General features: G+C 33.6%; 1 non-coding gene across 1 annotated transcript; it reads right to left on the reverse strand.

Moving 5' to 3' along the window:
• Positions 1 to 14,335: 14,335 nt before the first annotated feature.
• On the reverse strand, positions 14,336 to 14,407 carry TRNAC-GCA (transfer RNA cysteine (anticodon GCA)). Its single transcript has one exon. It is a non-coding gene; the product is annotated as a tRNA-Cys (tRNA).
• Between the last annotated feature and the right edge of the window lie 1,385 nt (positions 14,408 to 15,792).

Raw genomic sequence — 15,792 nt, forward strand, 5'->3', positions numbered from 1 at the left:
TTTTGATTTTAGTAAGTATGACTATGTTGGTTATGGAATCATTAATGTTAGGACACCGGGGAAGGCCGAGGGTAAATTTGGAATTTCGAAAATTAGTTTCGGGAATTACAAAACGGGACTTTTATGAATTGGGCCAAGAATTGGACAACATAAAATTGAGGCCCAAAGGATGAAGTGGCCGGCCAAGGTAAAGGTCCAAGCCCACATTTTAAAGGTCATGTGATATACACATGACCTATGGATGGATATATATCAACTCCACACTTAGTAATTATCAAGAAAAAAAATTAGAACTCAACTTTGAGCCAAGAACACCTCTCGGCCGAGAATAGGAGAAAGGGAGAAAAAAAAATTCCCAAGCTTGGTTGTTGATCAAAAATTCTTGTTCTTCCCATAGTTGTGAAGTACTCAAGACCCTCTTCAACGGGATATAATTAGTTTGGTACGAGAACCTCGTTTGCGACAAGTCGGAAATTCAAGAAAAGGTAAGAATTTTGCCCCTCTAATGTTATAGAATTGAGATGAATGTGCTAAGGATTGAGAATAGACGAGAATCCCGTAACCTTGATGTATATAGAAAGCCGTGAGTGTGTGTGTATATTGCATGTTGGCCGTGAGCCCTAGGAAGAAGAAAGTGATGTGAATTGATCTTGTTTAGTTTGTGTAATGTGTCGTTGTGACCTTTGTGTCGTAAATGATTGATTGATGAATTGGATTGGCGTTGGAAAATGATTTCGGAACGTTATCGGAAAGTGTATACCTTTGGTATAATTGTGTATATCATTGTATATCTAGGGTGCTAAAGACTTTAAATGTGATTTATGGTTGATGTTAATGAATTCGGAATGAAACAACGCAAGTTAGAATGTTCGTCGTGACTTTTGGTGTTTTGAATGGAATATGGAAAATAATGAATTTCGGGAACTTTCGTATATGGTTTGGAATGTATTTGGGATGTGATTGAATAATCTTGAATGAGTAAATGAATATAATGATGTGGATATAGATTTGGAGTCTTGGAAGTTTGAATGAAAAGTTGCCAACTTGTGTACTAAAGTAGAACTTTGAAGCTAGAGTGATTTAATTATAATTTGTGTTGTTTGATGATGTGTGGGCTGTTGTATTGATGTATTTTGAGCCGAGCTAAGTCTCGGGGATGTTAGATTTATAGGGGAATTGCTGCCGAAATTTCGGTAGGCAAAAATGAAGTTAAAGGCATTTTTAAGCCTAAGAATCTCAATTGGTAACCTTGACCATTTGCAGATTTCAGACGAAACAGGACTTGACTTTTGGGAGAGCGTAAGACGTCTGTAAGGTATGTAAGGCTTCCCACTCCTTCGTTTGGCATATCTTAGTGTGATAGGCGAATATGGGAACTTCCGGAGCATTTCTGCTCCTCGAAACCCGATCCACAGGAAAGTTACTATTCATTCAATTCAATTGAAGCCTAAGGGCTCTATTTTGGCTAGAATGCCACCAATCGTCCGAAACCTATCGAAATGTGGTCGGGTAACTTAGAAATGATTATGTATGACCCTTTGGCCTATAAATGTTCGTGAAAATATGTTCGCCACCTCAATTTGACTCGAGGTGGGCCCGCTAACCCCGAGACGCCCTATTTGTCTTATTGGGCTGTCCTTTTGAATAAAGTTGATATGATACTTTCGGTTTTGAAACTTCCTCCTACGAGATATGTTTTGAATATTATGATATGCTAAGTTACGTTTTGAGCCATACGTACTATTTTGGAACCATTTTGTGAAATGAAACCTTGTATCGACTAAGTATTCGATTATTTTGTATTATGAAATGACTTATGGGATTACTCTGTTTTGAAAGACTATTTTGAAGTATGATTTGCATTTGTTTGCTCACGACTCCGCTCGTGCCTTATTATGACTTCGTTCACCGGTTCCCGGGCCGGTTATGATTCGTGCGCCTTATGATGATTCGGCCGTATGCTGTGTTACGGTTCCCGAGGCTTCGCCATAGGGCCGGGTTCCGTTTGGAGTTATGCTGTGATATGGCTCGTGATGCGATACGCTCACCTATGTTTGTGTTTGTGTTCGGAGATACGGAGATTTGAAACCTTCTGGTGTTATGCTGTGTGTGGCGCCAGCGTCGGAGTGGCGACCACGTTCCTAAGCGTTTGCATGATTTCGTTTGCATTATGTATACGTATATGATTTTGATACGGATTTTGACATCCCGATTTGTACTCCACTTTGTTATCTGATTTGCTTTCAGTTTTGATCCATATTTCTGTACTCCGTGCTTTACATACTCAGTACATATTTCGTACTGACCCCCTTTCTTCGGGGGCTGCGTTTCATGCCCGCAGGTACAGACATTGGTGATCCTCCACTGTAGGCTTCACTTTCTGTTGTTTTGGAGTACTCCTTCTGATTCGGAGTCCACTTTTGGTACAGACTCCTTTTGCTATGTATATGCTCTGTATATTTGACGATTTGGGTACGGCGGGGCCATGTCTCGCCATATGTCTTTGTTTTGAGTTCGTAGAGGCCTGTAGTCATATATGTGGGGCGAGGGTCCTATATATGTTTGTTTGATTTTGTTCTCTGGTCTTAAAGCGGTCCGTTTGTTTTGATGGCCCTAAATGGCCCTTATGCTTATATTTGCACTTCTGACCGGCGATGTCTATTCCGCCGCTCCGTTTGGATTTGATATGACATTTTGATTTGTGCGACCGCTTAAGACATATTTGATAAAGATTCAGTTTGATATGACTTTTATGAATTTTTGGAATATGCTCGGATTTGGTAAATGAATATGCGGTTTGGTCTGGGTACCCAGATAGGGTGCCAGTCGCGGCCCACGGGGCTGGGTCGTGACAGGATCAGTCTCAAAGCTAGCAGCTTCATTAAAAGGATAATATAACTCATCTCCAGCCAACTTGCCTTGTAAACCATCTCTAGTACCACCTTCTGATTCATCAAACCCCACATCTGCCCCTTTTCTTCCTGTTCCTAACTTAACATGTGCAGGAACAGGAGGTCTTTCACCCCTCTTCCTTATTTTCTTCTTTCCATCTCTCTTTTTCTCTCTAAAAGCCCTTAGCTCCTCATCTATATCACTCCCACTATCTTCTATTCCTTCTTCTTGAATAAATCCTTCTAGATCTGATCCTAATTCATCCCTATCACACTCATCATTATCAATTCCAGTTCTGTCTTATGAAGAATCAGTAGTGGTAGGCAGTACAGTGGCAGGACTTGGATAATTAGGGGCTGTAGTAGGACTAGTTAGAATGTGGGAATGGATTGGAGGAGTAGTAGGTTATTGAGGTGGAGTTGTATTTTCTTGGATAAGAGGAGAAGTGGGAGGATTAGTAGTTTGGACAGCCTCATCAAAAGCTGCATTTTGCACATCTCCCACATGAGATGTTCCCTCACTACCCCCTTTTCCAAAAGATACTACACTTCCCCCCCCCCCCCCCCCCCCCCCTCCTCGGGTTGCACATTCTAATAAGAGTGGGGCCAATTGAGGCTCTTCAACCATGTGGAATACAAATGCCTCCAAAATATCCCCATGCCCCAAACATGCTAAAATTCCCATTGTATCCCTATCTGATGTTATTGGTATCAAGGGTAAGCTCTTAGGCAATCTAGCATAAAGTAAGCATCTCCCGAGGTCATAGCCTAAATCTCTCACACAATCCATCAATTCAAAGTAGGAAAATTTATCTATGTCCACATCATAAATATCAGTAACCTCTCCCCCAACATATCTTTCTTTACCTTTACCCTTTAAAAGTCCACCATGGTAAAATCTCAAAGTAATCAGTTCAAAAGACATTTTACAACCTGAAAATTGTACAGTTCAATTTAAGAAGTAAAGTCACACACAACTACTTATTAAAACATATTGGACATATTTAAGCATGAAACACAGTAGTATTGAAGAAAAAAAACGTCTAAAAAAACCTAGTTCAAGTCGCAATAAACAGTACTAACATTATACCACTTTTATAAACACAATACTACTTTTTTTAAACATATTCAAGCATTTACCATGACATTTACACAGTATAATCCATAAAAAAAACTAAACATGTAAAAAACCCTAGATGTAGTCGATTTACACAAAATAAAGTGAGGGAACAGGCTAACCTTTTAACAAAAAAGCTTTACCTAGTCGTGAAATAGGTGTGATCTTCACGAAAATCACCAAAAACACCAGTGCAACCCTTAATAAGACTTAAATAAAAAACCCTAACTTCTATTATAGGTGTAATAGAGAGATGAACTCAACAAACACAAGAAAATCCAACAAATATTGACTAGATCGTGTTGAATCCCGTCAGAAGTTAAAGGATTTCATATGGATCAATTAGTACGTAGGGTTTTTTTAACGGGTGGGTGAAAGAAAGAGTAAATTGGGTGTAAATCGGGTGGGGTAAATGAAATAGAGGGGTGAAACAAATCGGGTTTGGGTTTAATGGATAGGGTCGACGTAAATTAATTCATTTAATACGTGGCAACACGATAGGGCGAGTGACTACCACGTTTTTATTAAAACTTGGGTTTGGGTGTCTGGAGGGGTAATTAATATCACTTTTTTATATATTAGGTGTGTAATAGGTCACCACTAAAGTTTAAGTGTGAAAATGACTTTTGGGGTATAGTGTAAGGGTCAATTTATGACTTTTGCCTTTTATTACTAGTAATGTAATCCCGATCGAGGAGTAAATCAAGAATCAATCATGAATTACTTTGAAGCTGGAACACTTGCTAGTAGAAGAATTGACACGACAAGCAGAGTGCCTTCAACTAATCACTCATTTTTAATGTTTTTTTCCCTGGAAAAAGAAACACATTAGCTTCTAGTACATGTTTAGTCTGCATTAATTTTGAAGTCCCCTAAATTGAAGCTTATTTGTATTGACTGGAAAACCTTGAAAGAGGTTGAGACTTTGAGGTTACAAATAAGTCTCCTTGGAAGTGTGAAATTTGTTATTTTAAAACTAACAGACTATTTGTTACAACAATTAAAAATGACCTGATAGTATTAATAATTTCTTATATTGACGGTTAAATTAGGGTGAAAATCGAAGATAAAGCCAAGATACAATGAAAAGAACCCAATTTAATTGCTTTTAATATCCCACGATTTATTCTACAAACTAACAATCTTCAAACAACTAAACAGAATTTAAAAAAAGAAACAGTATAGAATTGAATAAGGCTGAAATTATTTTAAACGAAATGATGAACAGCAAGCACTCACAGATCACAATATTAAAACAACTTTCGAAAATGAAAGGTTTCCATATAGTAATTTTTAATCCTTGGAATTCACAGTGCTTCATAATATAATTAACCGAAACAGGAAGCCTCTTTTGGCCAGAAGAAACACTAATGATTCCAATCAAATAGTACTAACCAGACAAGAGACAAAAAGGGGGTTTGATAAAGGTGAAAAGGAGGAATGATTAATTACATTACACAAATAATAATAGTAGTACACATCTTAGTGCTCAAGAGAAGGAATTATGAAATTAATCTCACCTTGGAGAACATGCCCGGTGGGCAAAGACGAATTTTGGACGGACTCTGAAGGTTCAATTGAATTCATTACTTTCGACTCGAACTATGTAAATTACACTGTACACTGATTTAGGTTTAGAGCCAATAATATGGAGAATTCCGAAGAGATCGCATGATCCCGCATTAGACCAGTTGTTTGAACTGGTTGATTTGGGACACTGGATCAATGCGATCCCTTTGGAATACTCCACCAGCACTAAGTATTAATTGCATATTCAGTAAAAAGCTGGGCAGTCAGTTCAGCGAGGGTTGATGATTCCTTCTGGTGAGGTTTTTATATTTATAAGAGGATAATTGGAGAAAAAGGGGAATGCACTGCACGAAACTCGTGCAACCCTTTTGTTTGAATATTACTATTCACGCATTTGGTGTGTTGGTGGGATCAAAGGTTGTTAGACTGTTTTGGTTTCACTAGATTTTCACCTTCATCCTAATTTGATGCCTATTACCTATTTAGCCTTTATGGACACCCCACTCCTCGAGGGAATAATTCAATGATCAAGAATCCACAATTTAAACTATGATATCTTACGAATTCTAATTCCATTTCCCCCCATTATTTTTCGAAGAAAGAAAACATATATGGGTCAATGACCTTGCGCCAATTTAATTTTATTTGTTCTTTTATGTAAACTTTTGGGAAGTCTGGTAGTTATCATAATTTTAAAATTTTCTTAAAATGGTACATAACGTATTAAATTAACCATTAGAGGAAAGTTAGATGCTGTTTGGTTAAAGCTTATAAGCTAGTTATAAACATTTTTAGCTTATGTTTGACAAATATCAAAGTGCTTAGAAGCCAAAATCTGCCAAAAGTTATAAGTTGGCCATCCCCAACTTATGACTTTTCAGCTTATAAACACGTGGTTGGACCAAAATTTTTTACTTTTCTATTCATAATATTTTTTTAATTCTCAAAATATCATTTCCAAAATAAGACTCCTAACTTCATCTTCACTCGGTATTTGTCGTTCCTCCTTTTCTTTACAAAAATATATTTAGATTTATATGTTTTTTGCCAAAATGTAAGCGTATTTTAGGAGTTCTAACAAAGAACAGCTTATTACTCCCTCCGGATCAAAAAAAGAGTCCACTTAGTCATTTGCACACACTTTAAGAAAATATTAACTCCTAGACAAAAATAGGTAATTTGACTAAACTACCCCTAATTAAATAGGCATTGGGATTTGATCATATAACACTTAATAAGGGCAAATATGAAAAAATAAGATTAATTCTTTCTTGATTTGCTAAGTGAACTTTTGTTTTTATTCGGAGGGAGTAACACTTTTTTATCAAACACATATATAACTGCTTAACATTTTCAGAATTTTTATCCAAACATATAATTGCTTATTTATAAAAATCAGTTTCACCACTTCAAACATCACTTGAAATTTATTATTCTCTCCGTCCCAATATATGTGATACACTTTCCTTTCAGTCTGTCCCAAAAAAGAATGATACATTTCTATATTTAAAAATAATTGAACTTAAAACTTCTCCTTTTATAATTAATGAAATGATTTACGGCCACACAAATATCTATGACTTATTTTAGACCACAAATTTCAAAAATCTTTCTTTTTTTTTTCTTAAATTTCATGCCTAATCAAAATATATCACATAAATTAGAACTAATTATTTGCCATCAACTAATTCAAAGTTCAAACAGATTGTCTCCTTTGATATAGTGGACATTATTTTCATGCCATTAGGAGCCTCTCCTCTAAATAAGATAAGGAGATAAGTAGGATTTTTTCTGGAAAGTTGGTGGTTATCATAATTTTTTAAAAAAATCTTAAAATGGTATTCCCTCCATCCAATTTTATTTGTCATGTATACTAGAAATAGATGTCAACTTTTGTTTGTTCAATTTAACAAATTAAGAGATAATTTATCATCTAATACGTATGTTACCCTTATTATTAATTGTTGAGTTAGAAACTTCAAGAAATTGTCAGTGATTGCACAAATATTAAAATATTTTGATTGATTTCAATCATTGGGTTACTTAGCAATTATTAGGGGTGATATAGTAAATTGTCATTTTATTTTTAATTCCTTAATAGGTGTGTTAATCAATACATGAGATGTAAAGATGGACGGAGAGAGAACATAACATATGAAATGCACCATTAGAGAGAAATTAGTCTCCTTTGATGTAGTGGACATTATTTTCCTCTAATCCAATATAAGATAAAAGTGTTGAGTAGGATTCTTTGGGGATTTTATTTTTTTCAAACAAAGGTGGTAACTTAACTGATTTTCTGTAATTCAGTTTATCATGAGAAATTAAAGGGTAGGTTGGATGATCTGGCTCCACCAAATAAATACTTTTCTTATTCCATCCATTTTGTCGTTCACAAGTGGCAAAATCATTTAATGATGCAATATTAAATATAAAAAAATAAACATTATGAAAACTAAACACGCACCAAGTATAATGACGGGATATATTTAGACGAACCCAATAACTTTTTTGGACTCTATATTTATATAAAAAATTATTAAATATATTTGTTTATTTAATTACAAATCTAGTAGTACTTAATTATTCTATTTTTAAATTCAGAATCTATAAAATTCAAATTTTAACTCCATCGCGGGAGAAATTTGGAGGAATAACATGTTATGCATTTACGAAAAAAGGAAAAAACTTTTTCATTGTACGTAGACTATAAGGAGAAGCAAATAAATGCAGTAGGAAGGGCTGCTATCGAACAGCTAATTAGTTGAGTTGAAGAAAAAGAGCACCTGTTGTTTCATATAACGATCCATGTGGCTCTTTAATTTCCACTTACTTCATGTTGAATTCTTACTGTCCACCAACAAAATCATCAGAAGAATCTTTACTGTGCTTATAACGACAGATAGCATTATGAATATGAAATAATGGAAATGTATGGCTTCCCACTTTTAGCCTTATTGGCATTTTGCAATCTATTTATTGATGGATTATTTTGCTTGGAATGACTTGACAGTAATTGTGTGCCCGCACCCCTTCATTTATTATTCCACTGTCTTCATGTAATTTCTAGCTTCATAATCTTTTCCCTTGTCATCCGCAATCAATTGGGACTGTATCAACATTCAGCATATCACGCAAATTAAATCAGCATTTTCTAGACAACCAAATGAATTCTCATTATCATTAGTATTGGGATAGCTACCTGTATATCCCTTTCCTTCACTATTATACAGTATGGATACATATTAAAATTTCAGTTTTTTTTGTTTCAACTCAATATATACACACAATCGTACATAATAATAGGGGCGGAGCTACAATATGGGTTTCGAGTTTGACTGAACCCCCTTGCTTTGGTCCAACTTGTATTTGTCTAGAAATCCATTGAATATGAACAAATTAAGTATTAAAATAGAACTCAGTAACTTAAATGGACTTGAATCCCAAACTCATAGGCTTCAAATTCTGGCTCCGCATCTGCATATTGTATATCAATATTGGAGAAAATCATCGTTACTAATTAATACCTGATTTCAGTCAAATTATTTGTGCTTTCAACCCTCAATTCTTCTAAAATTGTAGGAGTAGTACTGAAATTATGAAAACGTAAATCTGTACTGGTCACCACACCATCAACTATGTAATCAACAAACTTGTTGTTAATATATCAGTGCCCACTGTGCTGAATAAGAACTGGTAAAGTTATTATGGATTCACCTGAACTCTATAGATTGAAAATCTTCCAAAATAGATTTTGTATAGAGGAAACTCCTATAATGTTTTCGGACGACTAAACCTCTATAATTTATGAATCAGAAATCGGTAAATTGAACCTCGTCCGACAGAGTTAAAATCAGTTCTTCAATGGCTAAATTGATTTCACCCTCTTTGACAGAGCTCTGCGTTTCTGTGATGACTGGCGGCATACATATTTTGTGCGTGAAAGTAGGATGAAAAATCTTCAGACTCTCCTATTATTTTGTCCCTTCTGATGAAATTTGGCTATCCGTTGTCAACTTTTTTGGGCTTCAGTTGCTAAGTTTAATCTGGTTTCATCCTACTGAAGATTTTTCATCCTACTTTCACGCACAAAATATGCTTCTTTTTTTTTTTATTGAGCCGAGGTTCTTTCGGAAACAACCGTCCTACCTTGGTAAGAGTAAGGTTTGCGTACACTCTACCCTCCCCAGACCCCACGTTGTGGGATTTCACTGGGTTGTTGTTGTTGTTGCTAAGTTTAATCTTTGTTAAAATATACATCTGTGGTTTAATGAATGGGTGGAGTTCTTATATGAACTTTGGCAATCCTTTCCTAAAAAGTTAGCTTTTGAGATTAAGTTAAGCCCATGATACATTTCTTTATGATCTTCGACCAAAAACTTGGCAATAGATATTATGCAAGAATTAGTAATATCAAAATTCAAAAATTATAATGTATGAATTAGCTTTCGTTAAGATGGGGAATATCTGGTTTGATGTATTACAAAGTTAGTATAAAATTTTGTATAATTTAAATAGGCATTTACCTTTTTTAAACAAAATAAAACAAACTTTTATTTTGTTTAATGGTATTAGGGGTAATTTTAGTTATAAATTGTTTTATTTTATGTATTAATAATACTCACAATCTTGTCTTACATTCTATTCCTTCAAAAGTAATAGTAGTGCATAAGTTCTCATATAATTTATGTTAGTAAGAGTATTATTTATTTTTATTTATTAACGAAAGTAAAAGAGCAGGAAACAAGCATTAATTGTTATTGTAGCAATATTGAATTTTATGTGAAGATTAAGGGGCAATTTGCAGGATTGCCATTCACTGGGGGTGGTCTTTAATTTTTGGCCCTTAAAGTGACGGTTTTTAACTTTTGCCCTTCAGGTAGAATTTCGCTGCGGCAGAATTTGGGCCTTAAAGACGGAATTTTGCTTGTGATTTTTTTGGGAAAAACTACATGACTTGACAAACTCTAGTTGCTCCGCCGCCGGCCACCACCGACCGCCGGAGCTTCGGCGAAATGTCGTGCCCCTTCACCACCGTCACTGCTAGCCCCTTCCCCTTTTCCCTTTCTTCTCCGGCCGTGCCCCTTTTTCCTTTCTTCTCCGGCGCCAAAAAGGAAAGAAAAGCTCAGATCTACGACGGAAAAGAGCCAATACCGACGGATCTGAGCATTGTTGGAAGCAAAAAAAAAAAAAAAAAAACTCAGATCTACGACGGATCTGAGCAGTGCATACAATGTTTTTCGCCGGAGCAACGACGGAGCTCCAGATCTATAGCTTTTCCGATGTGATCTGGCGATTGTATTCACTTTTTTGTTAATTTTTTAGATTGTATTCATATTTTTAGGGTGTATTTGTTAATTTTTGGTGTATCTATGTGTTTATGTATTCAATTTTACTCGCTGCATTCATGAATACATCGTGCCCGTTTATGAATACAGATAGTCATTTCATGAATATAGGGAAAAAAAATCGTTGTATTCATGAATACAGCGGCAAAAAAAAAATGAATACAAGGACGCACTTACATGAATACAATAAGTTAGTAGCTGACTTTAGCTACATGTTTGCTACGCTTAGTAAATACATAATATGTAGCTACCAGGCTTAAATAAGCCTTCTAATTTAGTCATTTATGAAATTTTTTCTTTGGAAAAATTACATAGGATACCTACTTAAGACTCTTTATTACAAAATATATAGATAGTGTTCCTTATTTACAAAAGATAACGATATATTACGAAACATGACGGATTTTCACATATTTTTCGTTTTTTTATTTGTTTTTTCCAAAAAATATATATGTTAATATATATATATATATATAACTCAAAGGCTTAAAAAATTACCTCAAATTTTTGTGTATGAAAAATGTATGAAATGTGTATGTGTGAACGAAAATTTTAATTTAATTTTCATACACAAAATTGTGAGCGAAAACTTTAAGCCTTGAATATTGTATGAAAGTTGTTACAATGTTGTTGTAATTGTATTAATTTTCCAGAAACCTAATATGAACTTTATATACAAAAAATGTGAATGAAATTCTAAGTCTTGAGCGAGATATACACATTTCATACCATTCTCATACTTGAGCGTGATGTTTAAGTCTTGATCGAGATATACACATTTCATACTTTCTTCATACATAAAATTTGAGCGAACTTTTTAAGCCTTAAGCAAGATATACACATTTCATACACAAAAATTTGAGCGATTATTTTAAGTCTTGAATGTTGTATCAAAGTTGTATACAATGTTGTTGTAGTTGTATTAATTTTACAGAAATCTAACATGAACTTTATACACGAAAATGTGAGCGAAATTTTAAGACTTGAGCGAGATACAAATTTCATACTGTTTTCATACACACAATTTTGAGCTGATTTTTTAAGCCTTAAACGAGATATACACATTTCATACATTTTTATATCGTTTTCATACACTAAATTTTGAGCGAACTTTTTAAGCCTTGAGCGAGATATACATATTTCATACATAAATTTTTGAGCTAAAAAAATATTTTTTAAAAATATTTTTTTTAAAACAATAAATTTTTTAATTTTTTTTTATTTTTATTTAAAAAAAAAAACATGTTTTGTATAGGGTTTGTAATGTTATGTTTTGTAAATATAAAACTATCGCCATGTTTCATAAATATTTCTCCTTAAGATGTATATATACGTAGTTGTCCCTTTTTTTTTTTTTACTGAATTGGGGTTCGAACCCCCAACCTTGGGGTATTAGGCGAAGGACAAAACTTAAAGACCACCAATTCGAAGAGCAAAAATTAAATACCACTCCAAATGAAGGCCAATCCGCGCAAAAAAAAAGAAGATTAAGTCTTGTTAACGAACAAAGCAAACGGACATACATGTTACTCCCTCCGGATAAAAAAAAAAGTCCACTTAGCCATTTACACTCCTCTTAAGAAAATACTAACTCCTAGACAAAAATAGGTAATTTGACTAAACTATCCCTAATTAAATAGGCAGTGGGATCTGATAATATAATACTTAATTGGGGCAAATATGAAAAAACAAGATTAATTCTTTCTTGATTTTCTAAGTGGACTCTTTTTTTTATCCAAGAAAAAAAGGCTAAGTGTGACTCTTTTTTTGATCCGGAGGGAGTAGTATATAATCGGACTTCAATGCAAGGTACTAGACACCGGTGGAAAATTAAAAAAAAGTATATACATAGACATGTTAAATTCGATTTGTAGGGCAACTATTCCACGTGAGGCATAAACATATTCGTTTGATCAATTTTAATTTTCAAGGATCGTTTGATTTACTTAGATTCGATTTAGATACGTAATTTGGACTCGATTTAGATAAGAAATTTCAAATAATGTCATGAATCGATGACGTCACATCCCTAGAGAAAAAAAACATATCTTCGTGATCTTTTCGCTAACATGCTCACACCACATGTCTCCTTGATTTAGTACAAATGGGGTCTTATTGTTCTCAATTTTGAGTACGAGAATAGTAAAAGTTAAGTGGACACGACTGATTTTCTCCAACTACTTCGTATTACTAAGGTTCCCACCTCACATAGGCTTTAGGTATCTTTCACTTTTCTCCAAATTACTGTTTGAGTATCTGATACATATGCTATTATTCGAATTACGTTGGCATATCTAGAGTAGCTTGGAAGAAATTTGCACCTATTCTATTCATCCAATCAATTTTCTTTGTCAATAACTTCTCCGACCACTAGTAGAAATTTGAGGAAAATATCACGGGAAAAGTCGATAAAATTTGACTCAGCTACGCCTTCCTCATTCAATTTTTGTGATGGTGAGCATAGTTGTTACTGCTCGAGCTTCACAAGGATCAACAAGTTCAAGCTCAGCAAGGTTTTTCCTATTATAATTATGTTGACTCCTCTTATTCTCCGTAATTCCTAGCCTACATCCTTTCAGATCTCTATCAAAGGAAAAAGTAAAAGAAAAAGAAAAAAAGAAAGCCTCCTATAAGTTGATTAGCATAGTTATCACTGGCGATATGGATTATGCTTTCGATACTTTGGGAAAAGAAAAGGCAGTGGTGATATATTAGTAATTAATATGCAAAAATAGGTGCATAATAGCACTGTACCATCCATGAAAATCAAACTGCAAGAATAATTACAGTTGACAAAGTTGAATGGAAATAAATTAGGAACAAAAACCAAACTCTCAAACACTTGACAAGCGGGAGAAAAAAATAATATATATATATATATATATATATAGTCCCTCAGTTAATCAACATTAAATTACAAACAATTAAAGTGTAAACTTTTGAACCCCATAAAATAAAAATAACAACTAATGTAAAACAAAAATCCCAAATTAAGCACACTAACCAAAATTCATATCAAAGTTTAAATTTTTTAAACAAGATGTAAAATTTACATAATCAACTGCAACAGAAGAAACACAGCTGACTAAGTTGAGAATGGCTATAAATATTAAGGGTATTATAACATCCCTTGTAGCATGCCAAATTGCGTAAGAGACTGTAGTTATAAACCCCATAAAACTCAAACATAACACTGATAAAAAGAAATTAAAAATAAATAAATAACAAGAACTAAACAAAAGGACAGACAGAAATTGCATTAAAGGATTATGCCTTTGCACTATGTTTTAATTTATTCCTTGTAGTTGTCAGAACCATGTCAAGGAACAATAAATATAATGAAGATTTAAAAAGTGAAGCATGTGGGATACTAATAATTAAGGTCATTGCAAACTTGTATGAAGCTCAATATAGGGGGGATGCGGAAAACAAAAAAGAATTTTAAAAATAGGGCCCAACCGGGTTCGAACCGGTGACCTCTTGATCTGCAGTCAAATGCTCTACCACTGAGCTATGGACCCTTTGGTGTTGTTAACTAGCATCTAAATATTATTAATGCGGATTAATAACCTCTAGCATTCAAATATTTTGTTGAAGGCTAAAAGTGCAATGCAAGGATATTTACAAGTCTTTTTGTTCTAATTACTTTGCCCCCTCCGTCTAGCTTTTTCTCATTTGTTCTTTATTATATATATATGCATATTCTCCATAAACCTAGATCTGCCCAAGTTAGCTTTGCCATTGTCTAAATCCCAAAATTCTTAATCAAGTCCGTCTTCTATAAAAGAATTTTGCTTGCTGTTTATCTCATATTTATTAGGGCTCCTATAACTATCCAACGTATATTATCTTGTATACTTGGGGGTTGTTTGATTCAAATAGGTATGCAGAAACAACATGATCAAGAGATTAAAAGGTTTTACCCCCCAACTTTGCTTTAAAAATCAAACTCCCCCTCAACTTTGAACAATAGGCATTCTCCCCCTTTATCCTATGCAATGTCTATTTTACCCTTAATATTTTCAATCCTCCATTTATATAATACCTTTTATATTATATAATTTTTTTTAACCTAGGTATTTATAGATTTTTATTTAAATTCATATTATAAGTAGAATACTCCTTTTATGAATTTATCACAAAATTTAATGTTACTTTTTATGATTGATATTTTAATATTAAATGCATTAAGTACACACACACACACACACACATTACCTGTTATTTTTATACACACACATATATATACGTATATTTAAGTTTCAGTTCTCTCTTATTATCTATTGTCAATATATAAACGAGTTTTGGTTGTCATTAATGGAATATTTTAAATTATAATTTTTAAATTTATTTATAATAAAAAACTCTTTTTGGTTTTTTTTTATTATAGAATATACCTTTATTTTTATTAATTATTTTGATTACATGCATTGAAATATATTGATAAAGTTATTATTACCGGCAGTGTTTTAAAAGGCAGGGGCGTAAGGCGGGACGTTTTACATACGCCTCGACGAGGCGTAAGCCTCGAGGTACGGGGCATAAGCCCCATGGGTATTTAATTTTTAGTAAATCTTACAATAATATAATTACAATAAATATTTTTAAATAGGTAAAATTACATAAAAAAATAAAAGAAAACTGTAAATAAATGAAATATATATATATATATATATATATATATATATATATATATATATGTGTGTGTGTGTGAGCGCGCGCGCGCGCTTGATCCTCACAAAAAAATGATCAAAGCCCATTATACACCGCTTATAACTTGTAATTATATATAACATAATTTTACAAGTATAAACAATACAATGAAATAAAAGCTATTATGAAATGCAAAACAATTCTAACATTTTAACTTTCAAACACGAAAAAAAAACACAGTTTTTTAAAACAC

Source organism: Lycium barbarum, chromosome 3, assembly GCF_019175385.1.
Source record: "Lycium barbarum isolate Lr01 chromosome 3, ASM1917538v2, whole genome shotgun sequence".
In the NCBI taxonomy this organism is placed as follows: domain Eukaryota; kingdom Viridiplantae; phylum Streptophyta; class Magnoliopsida; order Solanales; family Solanaceae; genus Lycium; species Lycium barbarum.